The sequence below is a fragment of the Ascaphus truei genome, chromosome 9 (genome assembly GCF_040206685.1).
Source record: "Ascaphus truei isolate aAscTru1 chromosome 9, aAscTru1.hap1, whole genome shotgun sequence".
In the NCBI taxonomy this organism is placed as follows: domain Eukaryota; kingdom Metazoa; phylum Chordata; class Amphibia; order Anura; family Ascaphidae; genus Ascaphus; species Ascaphus truei.
The window spans coordinates 31,230,406-31,242,229 of record NC_134491.1 but is presented as its reverse complement, the minus strand read 5'-3'; positions in this window follow the sequence as shown (position 1 = coordinate 31,242,229).

The following is an 11,824-nucleotide window of genomic DNA, read 5'->3' as shown; positions in this document are numbered from 1 at the left end:
TCTGGTCAGCGGCGCATATGTCTATTGGAGCCTACTGTAGCTCATCTGTCGTATGTCTCCTTGCTGGGCACATTGGTTTTACCTTCGATGGAAGTGACAAGGGGCATTTGTGGGTCTTAAATATTTATCTTTTACTAAGAAAGGTTGCACTTGTCCTAGATCTCTTTCTTTGTATCATAACTTAGCATTTCTGGGTGTCTTCCTTTTACGCCTTCAATGGCCCAGGTGCACGAAGCTCAGTTAAATCAGGGCAAATAACGTTACCTCAATAGATCATGAACTTTATTTTCACCCCCGAGTTTAACGGGTCCCATTAAGCTAACGATATTTCAAGATAGCGTCTGTCACCAAAAGCAGTATCGTAGCAATAAATACATTAGCGCGCACATTAATAGCACAGAGAGGCTCTTCGAGCAATACAAAGCGCGTTGGGAATAATCTAACGCCTGTTCCAATTAATGCACGTGCTCCAGCCGTGGGACGCAAGTGCGGCACCTAAATGTAAAAAGAGGAAGAGATTTTTTTAAACGTTGTGTTTCTTGCCAATTCACATTGTTTGTTACATTTTAGAAGATAGGAGAAGAACTCAGGCGGTGCATCTGCTCCGGAGAAGAAATGTTGCAGACCGGGGCTCTTTACTGGTAAATAGCTTTATTGGTACATTTTGTTTGAAATGTCAAAGTTCCCAATCCACACTGATACCCAGGGGATGAAGTATTCAGGGTTAAAATCCAGTGCATATCTTCAAGCAGAACCTGGCGGTGACAGTCAGGAAGAGAGTCTCAATAGAGTGGTTCACTCCTACAGTAAAGCTTAAATTCACTCTTAAATATCTGTACCTTTCATCAGGGGCGCTCAACTCCAGTCCACAAGCCCCGCAACAGGATAGGTTCTCAGGATATCCCTGCTTCAGCACGGGTGGCTCAATCAGTCCTTGCTTCAACACCTGTGCTGAAGCAGGGATTTCCTGATAACCTGACCTGTTGGGGGGGGGGGGGGGCTTGAGAACTGGAGTTGAGCACCCCTAACATAATTGACAGTAACATTATCACCAGGCTACCTATGCTTCTGTTGATGTATTACTGTCAATATTCGTTGGATACGTTTTTAGACCAACACGAGAGTTCCCCATAGATGTACCTGACACATGAGCTCTCTTCTGTAAACAAATAAAAGTAGTGAATGTGAAAATGTGTTTAACCCCCCTAATGGGATTACTATTTTCTATTAAGTAGGGAGCTGTATAGGATGACAGGTAGATGGGAAACTCAAGACAAGATACACCCCTGCACAGAGCCCGGGAAGGGACCTGGAAAGTCCACTACACCAAGAGATTGCATGTTATCCATGCGCCAGAGATATAAAATCCACTTTCACATGTTATCCATAACCAAAGGTAATGGAAGGTGACAAAGCCGTGTGTGCCTCTCTGGGAACCATCTGAGCGCCCAGGGAAGACGTATGTATGATGAAAGTCTGTCTAAATAAAGAAACCTGTGTGTCTAATGAAGCTCCTGGCACCCTTATTACCACCTTCTTACACCACCCCCCCCCCCCGGGCGCTAGCACCCTGGGAAAAGGTATGAGAGACTCTAAGCACCCACACCTGCACCACTCTATATTACCGCACATAGATGAGACCTTCTTTTACCTCCGGGCAAAGAGGGGTTACATGTGTAAGGTCTCAGCAGCTCTATAAAGTGTTTTCCCATTGGTTTATACCTGCAAAATAATAAAGTAATTAGCCATTTGTTTAACAAAGGACTCTTTCAGAGCACATTCTGCACTCTGTAGGAATGAGAAAATGTAACGTAATGTGCTTCCCAGGCCAATAACAACACCTGTCAGGTGGCAATTGGAATAGATTTCCACTATTGCAGGGGGGCTCAACTCCAGTCCTCAAGACCCCCCCCCAATAGGTCAGGTTTACAGGATATCCCAGCTTCAGCACAGGTGGCTCAATCGGTTCCTGTTTCAGCACATGTGGCTCAATCAGTCCCTGCTTCAGCACAGGTGGCTCAATCAGAGGCTCCGTCTTTGACGGAGCCACTGATTGAGCCACCTCTGCTGAAGCTGGGATATCCTGAAAACCTGACCTGTTGGGGGGCTTGAGGACTGGAGTTGAGCCCCTTCTGCACTAAGGCCTCGAACATGGTGCCGCAGACGGTGCGGATGCGTCCGGGTGCACGTTGCGCAAGAAATCAGTTCAAACTGATTTCTTGGCGCGACAGACCAGTCACATGAGCGGTTCGCCCAAGGAGGGCGAACTAGCTCCGTGACGCCCCTCGGCACGCCCCACACGGCCAGGGAAATCACCCGCTTTCTCTCAGCCTCCGCGCAGGAGAAGACACCATGTCACTCCCCCCCCCCCATCCCTCGCTCATACAAACAGCTGTAGTAGTGTTTTTGTGCTAAGCTCCCGTGCCGTCGTTCTGGTACAACAAAACCTACCCCAAAAACAGTATCACTGGCATGCAAAAATTGCAAACATTTTTTATAATTTATTAATACATTTATTCTCCTCACATTTAAAGCTTTACACTCTTCTGCTCCTTCTTACATCTCAGCCCGAATTTCTCGCTTTGCACCATCCCGACTCTTGCGTTCTTCTCAAGGATGTCTTCTCTCTACCCCCTTTGTATCTAAAGCCCTCTCCCGCCTTAAACCTTTCTCACTGACTGCCCCGCACCTCTGGAATGCCCTTCCCCTCAATATCCGACTAGCACCCTCTCTATCCACCTTTAAAACCCACCTTAAGACACACCTGCTTAATGAAGCATATGAGTAGCTCCGTGGCTAACACTATACACCTCATACATAAACCTTGGCCCCCTGCAGACGCACTTACCAGAACGCCCTCCTACTGTCTCTGTACGTTCCTCCTACCAATTAGATTGTAAGCTCTTCGGAGCAGGGACTCCTCTTCCTAAATGTTACTTTTATGTCTGAAGCACTTATTCCCATGATCTGTTATTTGTAGTATTTGTTATTTATATGATTACCACGTGTATTATTGCTGTGAAGTGTTATGTACATTATTGGCGCTATATAAATAAAGACATACATGCATAACCATTCGTAGGAAAACCCACATACTCTACTTGTTCTTTTGCTGGATCATTAATTGCAGATTCAATGCATACTTTCTGGCAATTCACATTATAGAACACTGATATATACCAGCAACGTTTCCGGGCCCCTGCAACCGCGACAATGAAATCTGCAATTTAACATTTCCATCAACAAGATTTGTGCGTTTTCTTACTATTATCTATTGATTTTTTTTTGCGTGCAATTTTTGAGTGCCGCTTCACTGGGTATTTTTTATGTTAAGCATGATCAGCATATTAAGAACTGTGATTTCCCACGCACACCGCAAAAGCAGGAAGTGACATCACTTCCCAGAGGTGGTGCAGACATTGCATAATGTAAAAGTGGGCAGACTTCAGCATTGCTCTTACAGGCCAAGTGAAATGTGATATTTGTGGTACCACGCACACCTCCCACACATCTGTTAAATGAGTGCTCCCCGGTCCCTTTGTTTTTTTTTTAAAGAGGTTTGAAGCAGGGGGTCTCCAGAACTGAACGGAGTTGATTTCAGCTCCGGGAACCCCTTGCTTCCGGAGATACTTACCTCTGCAGGGGGTGCTGGTATCTGCTGGTTAAAGCTCTCGCGTCACGTGGGCCAATAGAAAGCCACAAAGGGATGATATCATGGCTTCTTATTGGCTCACAGGATGCTTGATATTTAAGCCGCCATTATGTTAGCACGAACTAGCCCACCCGGAGCTGCTACCGTTAGCCCCTTCTGATGTAAGTATCTCTGGAAGCAGGCGGTGCCCGCAGCTGAAATCAACATGGTTCAGCTCCGGAGACCCCTGCTTCAAACCTTTATATATCTAAGTCACCAAGAGTGCTGCTTTAACACATATATAGTATTAGATAGGACAACAGAGTATATTAATGTTGGCCCTTCCAGTGCTGAAGCGGTTAATTCATTGTTTTCAAAAAACATCATCGGATAAAACAAAAATGAACCAGCGTACAGACAACGGGATATAAAGTACGGCGCCTGTGGCCGTCACGTCACCGGGATATACTGTACGTGTGTCCGCCATGTACGTGTGGCCGTCACGTCACCGGGATATACTGTACGTGTGGCCGCCATGTCACCGGGATATACTGTACGTGTGGCTGCCATGTCACCGGGATATACTGTATGTGTGGCCATGTCACCGGGATATACTGTACGTGTGGCCGTCACGTCACCGGGATATACTGTACGTATGGCCGTCACGTCACCGGGATATACTGTACGTGTGGCCATGTCACAGGGATATACTGTACGTGTGGCCGCCATATCACCGGGATATACTGTACTTGTGACCGCCATGTCACCGGGATATACTGTACGTGTGACCGCCATGTCACCGGGATATACTGTACGTGTGGCCATGTCACCGGGATATACTGTACGTGTGGCCGTCATGTCACCGGGATATACTATATGTGTGGCCGTCATGTCACAGGCATATACTGTATGTGTGGCCGTCATGTCACAGGGATATACTGTACATGTGGCCATCATGTCACCGGGATATACTGTACGTGTGGCCGCCATGTCACAGAGATATACTGTACGTGTGGCCGTGTCAAAGGGATATACTGTACGTGTGGCCGCCATGTCACTGGGATATACTGTACGTGTGGCCAAGTCACCGGACACGGCATATAATGTACGTGTAGCCGTGTCACCGGGATATACTGTACGTGTGGCCGCCGTGTCACCGGGATATACTGTACGTGTGTCCGCCATGTCACCGGGATATACTGTACATGTGTCCGCCATGTCACCGGGATATACAGTACGTGTGTCCGCCATGTCACCGGGATATACTGTACGTGTGTCCGCCATGTCACCGGGATATACTGTACGTGTGTCCGCCATGTCACCGGGATATACTGTACGTGTGTGGCCGCCATGTCACCGGGATATACTGTACGTGTGGCCGCCATGTCACTGGGATATACTGTACGTGTGTCCGCCATGTCACCGGGATATACAGTACGTGTGTCCGCCATGTCACCGGGATATACTGTACGTGTGTCCTCCATGTCACCGGGATATACTGTACGTGTGTCCGCCATGTCACCGGGATATACTGTACGTGTGTCCGCCATGTCGCCGGGATATACTGTACATGTGTCCGCCATGTCACCGGGATATACAGTACGTGTGTCCGCCATGTCACCGGGATATACTGTACGTGTGTCCGCCATGTCACCGGGATATACTGTACGTGTGGTCATGTCACCAGGATATACTGTACGTGTGGCCATGTCACCGGGATATACTGTATGTGTGGCCGCCATGTCACCGGGATATACTGTAAGTGTGGCCGCCATGTCACCGGGATATACTGTACGTGTGGTTGCCATATCACCGGGATATACTGTACGTGTGGCCGCTATGTCACCGGGATATACTGTACGTGTGTCCGCCATGTCACCGGGATATACTGTACGTGTATTTATTTATTTATAAAATATTTTACCAGGAAGTAATACATTGAGAGTTACGTCTCGTTTTCAAGTATGTCCTGGGCACAGAGTAAAACAAATAATACATGGTTACAAGTACAGTTACATAAATGAACAGGGTATACATTATATACAAGACATTGCGTGCACAGTTAAAGAAAATATATATTATGAGCGTATGAAACAGTTACAGACCAGGTTAAAATGTGAGACAGCCTTAGATTTGAAAGAACTTAAACTGGTGGTGGATGTGAGAGTCTCTGGTAGGTTGTTCCAGTTTTGGGGTGCACGGAAGGAGAAGGAGGAACGTCCGGATACTTTGTTGAGCCTTGGGACCATGAATAGTCTTTTGGAGTCTGATCTCAGGTGATAAGTGCTGCGTGTGGTAGGGGTGAGGAGCTTGTTCAGGTAGCTGGGTAGCTTGCCCATGAAGAATTTAAAGGCAAGACAGGAAAGGTGAACTTTGTGCCTAGACTCTAGTGTTGACCAATCTAGTTCTTTGAGCATTTCGCAGTGATGTGTGTTGTAGTTGCATTGGAGAACAAAACGACAAATTGAATTGTAGAGGGTGTCAAGTTTGCTAAGGTGGGTTTGAGGAGCCGAGCCATATACTATGTCTCCATAGTCAATAATTGGCATTAGCATCTGCTGTGCGATACGCTTTCTGACCAGGAGACTTAGGGAGGATTTATTCCTGTAAAGTACCCCTAGTTTGGCATAGGTCTTGGTTGTCAGGGTATCAATGTGCATCCCGAATGTTAAGTGGGAGTCAAACCATAAGCCCAGGTATTTAAAACTAGTGACAGGTGTTAGGGTGGTGTTAGCGTTGGTTCTAATCAGGAGCTCAGTCACTGGAAGCTTTACAAATTTAGTCTTGGTCCCAAATACCATTGTTACAGTCTTGTCAGTGTTTAAAAACAGTTTGTTTTGGGAAATCCAGTTTTGGAGTTTCAAAAAGTCAGACTGAAGTATGTGTTGAAGGTCAGAGAGGCTATGGCTGTGTGCATATAGGATTGTGTCATCTGCATACATGTGTATTGAGGCTTCCTTACAAGCTGTGGGAAGATAATTAATGAACACTGAGAAGAGTAGGGGCCCCAGAACAGAGCCTTGCGGGACACCACAGGTGATATCCAGGGGGTTGGAGTTAGAGCCTGAGATGGACACATGTTGGGATCTTCCTGATAGGTAGGACTGAAACCAGTTTAAAGCATGTTTCCCTATTCCAGAGCTCTGGAGTTTGTTAAGCAGGATAGCATGATCAACTGTGTCAAAAGCCTTTGCAAAATCTAGGAATACTGCATTAGTGAGTTGTCCCCGTTCCATTCCACACTGGATTTCATTGCAAACTTTTAGCAGGGTAGTTACGGTGGAGTGTTTGGGACGAAACCCAGATTGGAATTGGCTAGGGAAATTTGTCTTGGTATAGAAATCGCTTAATTGTGAGTGGACACATTTTTCCATGACTTTGGATAGAATTGGGAGAAGTGAGATTGGCCTGTAGTTTGAGACAGTGTTTTTGTCCCCACTTTTGAAGATTGGGACAACTCTGGCAGTTTTCCAGGTCTTAGGGATATGGCCTGCAGACAGGATAGAGTTGACTATGGACGCAATTGGTTTGGCAATGGCTGGGGCACCAAGTCGTAGGAACCTAGATTGTAGTAAGTCGGGTCCACATTGGCTGCTTAGTTTTAGTTTGAGGAGCGCTTGTATAATCTCCTCTTCAGGTACTGGGCCAAATTGAAAATTATGGGCAGTGTTGGGAGGGGGTGGGACTGTAGCCGCCATGTCACCGGGATATACTGAACGTGTGTCCGCCGTGTCACTGGGATATACTGTATGTGTGTCCGCTATGTCACCGGGATATACTGTACGTGTGGCCGCCATGTCACTGGGATATACTGTACATGTGGTCATGTCACCGGGATATACTGTATAAGTGTCCGCCATGTCACCGGGATATACTGTACGTGTGGTCATGTCACCAGGATATACTGTACGTGTGGCCGCCATGTCACTGGGATATACTGTACGTGTGGTCATGTCACCGGGATATACTGTACGTGTGGCTGCCATGTCACTGGGATATACTGTACGTGTGGCCGCCATGTCACCGGGATATACTGTACGTGTGGCCATGTCACCGGGATATACTGTACGTGTGGCCGTCACGTCACAGGGATATACTGTACGTGTGGCCATGTCACAGGGATATACTGTATGTGTGGCCATGTCACCGGGATATAAAGTACGTGTGGCCATGTCACCGGGATATACTGTACGTGTGGCCGCCATGTCACCGGGATATACTGTACGTGTGGCCGCCATGTCACCGGGATATACTGTACGTGCTGGGAGAAAGACAGCACACGCACAGGTAAATGAAGAAAATAACAAATCAAGATGTTATATACTTATTTTATGTAACTTTGTGTCCTGGTTTCTTTTCTCCCAGAAACTTGCACACTGGGATTTTTCCCATTAAAACTGCAATACTGCTTATCCGAGGGATATCTCACAGAACATGCTACTCACTTCATTAGGAGTTTCCGTGCAATAGTGTCCTGATCAGCTCATTTGCATGTCATTACCCAGAATCCCTGGCTGCAGTGGAAGCATTGTATGCTAAGCGATAATGGGGAAGACTGTAACGTGTAGCTCACCACAAACGAAGCGCGACCGCGGTGCTCAGGTAAACGCCGACCCACAGCCACGCGGGCGCACCTAGGATATAGAGTAGTCGTTCAAGCCAAGTCAGGATTACAGATTGGAGAATAGTCAAAGTACTTGCCAGATTCAGGAGTGGAGAGTTGCGGATTGTCAGTGTGCGTAGCCAAGTTCAGGATTGGAGAGTAGCGGACCGTTGGGGTACGTAGCCAGGTTCAGGATAGGAGAGTATCGGGTCGTTGGAGTACTTAGCCAAGGTCAGGACTGGAGACAGGAGAATGGTCGTTCGGAGCCGGATCAGGAGAGGTGCAGAATCCAAGAGGCAAGCAAGGTCAGGCAACATGAGGTTAATCAGCAAGGCAAGGTCACAGGAACTGGAATGCAGCAAGGCACGGCGTCACACTGGACTATGCTCAGCAAAGAATGAGAGCAGACAGAAGGTATATAAAGGCAGAGCCTCCAATAGCCAGCTGGGGCAGAACCAGGAAGTAAGCACCGATAGGCTGCTGGTGCACACAGGTGTGCCCTATGATGCAGCTGAATCAGGAATGGGGGCAGAACTGCTCACAGGCCGTCCCGTGCGCATCACGGAGGTCAGGGGGCGGAGCCTGTAGCACGCGTCACTCCCACGCCGATTCTGAGTGACCTTAGGGCAAGTGGGGGCGGGACCAATCGCGCGCGTCACGGAAGTCAGAGGGCGGAGCCGAGAGCGCGTGTCACTCCCACGCCGGTCCTGTCCATCACCAGAGTGGGGGCGGGGCTTGGACCACGCGTCAGCAGGGAGGCTGACCGAATGTACCCGTTGTGCGTCAGAGCGGGGTCAGAATCCGCAGACGGGGATTAGGCCGCGCTAGGTCCGCGCGCGCGTACTGGGACCATGAGACATCCTGATTGTCCGACACGGAAGGCTTGTTGGGGTGAGGAGACGGTCTGCGCCCACCAGGATGGCGAATCCTCACAAAGACAGGATTGCAGTCCTTCCCGAGACATGCAAATGCACCACAAGTGGGATATTAATTTGCAGGAACAGACGCGGTCAGTTCAGTCCAACCAGACCTCTGTGGCAATTCCGAGCTCCGTTAATGGTTATTACACAGTCACCAAGCGTCAATGGCAGTTAGTGTAGGATTGCTATGCGATAACTCATATTGGAGCTTATTGAGTCCTGGCGTTAGTTTGCCACTTCTTGCCGGGCAACACTGGGCAGGAGGGACATAAAACCAGGTTTTGCCAAGCCTGGCAATCAAGATCAAGTGATCACCCTAATTACCGCTTCTCACCTGCCCTGGCTAAACAAGTCAACTGCAAATACATTAGAAATTAGTTTGGATTTTCGGAATCCGACAATCCGAACCTCGCCAATTAGCGCCAGATTTGCGTGATGCCTGTGACGATAGGCTGTGTCGGCCTTCCTTAATAAAGGGGGAGCCCATATGGTATGGGCTGAGAGTGTCAGCTCTTGTGTCCAAATGTTGGTTCTCTGTGTTTTAAAACTCCAATGAATTGTGTTTGTCCTGTGATTTAAACCCAGGTTGGTGACAAAAGGCAGTGTGAATTAGCATGTGAATTACATGTGGATTAGCATTTCCATGCCCCAGTTCAGATAGGGATTCAAAGCCCAAATCTCCCCAATTTATTTCCCTTATAAGTATAAGGTTCCCCAGAGTATATTCTGTAAGGAAGTGTACTTTATATTGTGTTTTAATGTTTACTATAAGGTTCTATACAGAAAGCACAGGCATATGGTTAATATGCTGGCTAGTTTGCATAGATTCCATAGTTCAAAGAGGAGAGGAATGGCAGAGGGGGGAAACCATTTGGCGAGCAGGATATTCAGATTGGGATGTCTTTGTTTTACTAGACACCACGGAGCCAGGGAAAGAGAAAACGGCTCTGGATGTCAGAACTGATAAGCAAGGTTTCTATTGGCAAGTTTTGAATTTATCCCTCCTATCAGGGAATGCGTAATTTCAATCCCTGCGTTAATTGGCTATTACTCTCCTCAATGATTTAGATAGGATTTCAGCCTATATAAGAGCGTGCTGTAAAAGCATCTCTCTCTCTTGTTCCTGGTGGAGGTCTGAAGACAAGCAGCCTCTGGCAGGCCTCTCCCTTCTGATGCTTCTGTGAAAGAGCTATTCACACCGGGAAGCATGGGGAGGCCTAGCCAGCAGGCTGGATTTCGGTCCAGGAGCCCAAGGTCCTATCAAGGTAAGCCTTTCCTGAACAGGCGCCTTGCAACTAGGAAAGGGTAGATCTCTTCCCCAGACCCCCGTAAGTGTGTATATTCTCTGTTTCTTGTATTTCTGTGTGTTTCCGAGGTCTTGTCCGAATAAACCGCAATTTATTTTACTGCCTGTTTTGCCTTGTGACTGATCCCTTAAATATAAATGTGAATTGGGCCTGGTCTCCCGTGACAATGCCGTTGCCAACATTCAAGATCAAAATCTACTTTTCTTCTCTATAATCACCTTCCATCCATGATTTCCAAAGTACTGATTCCTCTACAAATAGACAAAGCGCAACTAATCTGTGAAGTAAGAAAACAATGAATTTATATTGTTATTATCATGTATTATTTGTAACACTCCAACATGTTCTGTAGCGCAGTACAATGGAATGTGACGGCAATAACAATAAAAAAGCATTAACAGACACTGGTCGCGTTCCAGGGGAAATAGAGGAAGTTTATTGATCTACAAGCCTTTCTGTGATATCAAACACTCCCTGACTCTGTTTGTATCCTGTCACAATAGCAATTAATATATATCCTTTTATTGATCACTAGGTAAAGGGTTGGTCCCTTGTAATTTAGGTGCAATGACATCTTATTATTATGCGTGTATGTCTGTGCACTAATCAGTGTAACTGCTGGTCTTTTGTAACTGATATATGAGGCTTCTGTTGGACCTCGCTATATACATGTATGCTTGGATTCTGTATATGGTTTTTATGCATTATCTAGTTTTATTTAACTCATCACTACAGGCATACCTCGCATTAACGTACGCAATGGGTCCAGAACATGTATGTAAAGCGAAAATGTACTTAAAGTGAAGCACTACCTTTTTTCCCCTTATCGATGCATATTCTGTACTGCAATTGTCATATACGTGCAGAACTGATGTAAATAACACATGTGTAACAGGCTCTATAGTCTCCCCGCTTGCGCACAGCTTCGGTACAGGTAGGGAGCTGGTATTGCTTTTCAGGACGTGCTGACAGGCGCATGCGCGAGCTGCTGTTTGCCTATTGGGAGATATGTCCTTACTCGTGAGTGTACTTAAAAGGGAGTGTCCTTAAAGTGGGGTATGCCTGTATATATTATTTAAGAGGTGACATTAACTATATTATTGGCATAGTTGTGACATGGACAGTAAAGATAATATATATGTTTATTTCACATTTTTTCTACCGCGCTACTCACCATACAACTCAGTACTAGAGCGCGTGCAGGAACTTAGCGAGGGTGCCCATCCCGGACCCACAACTAGGACCTACCGACAGAAAACATGTAGCGGAACGACGAGGAAGACCAACAAAGGGCGGGAAACATGAACGGGAGCAGGAAAGCTGTCTGCCAAGGTATTAGGGCAGGGGTGGGGAACCTTTTTTC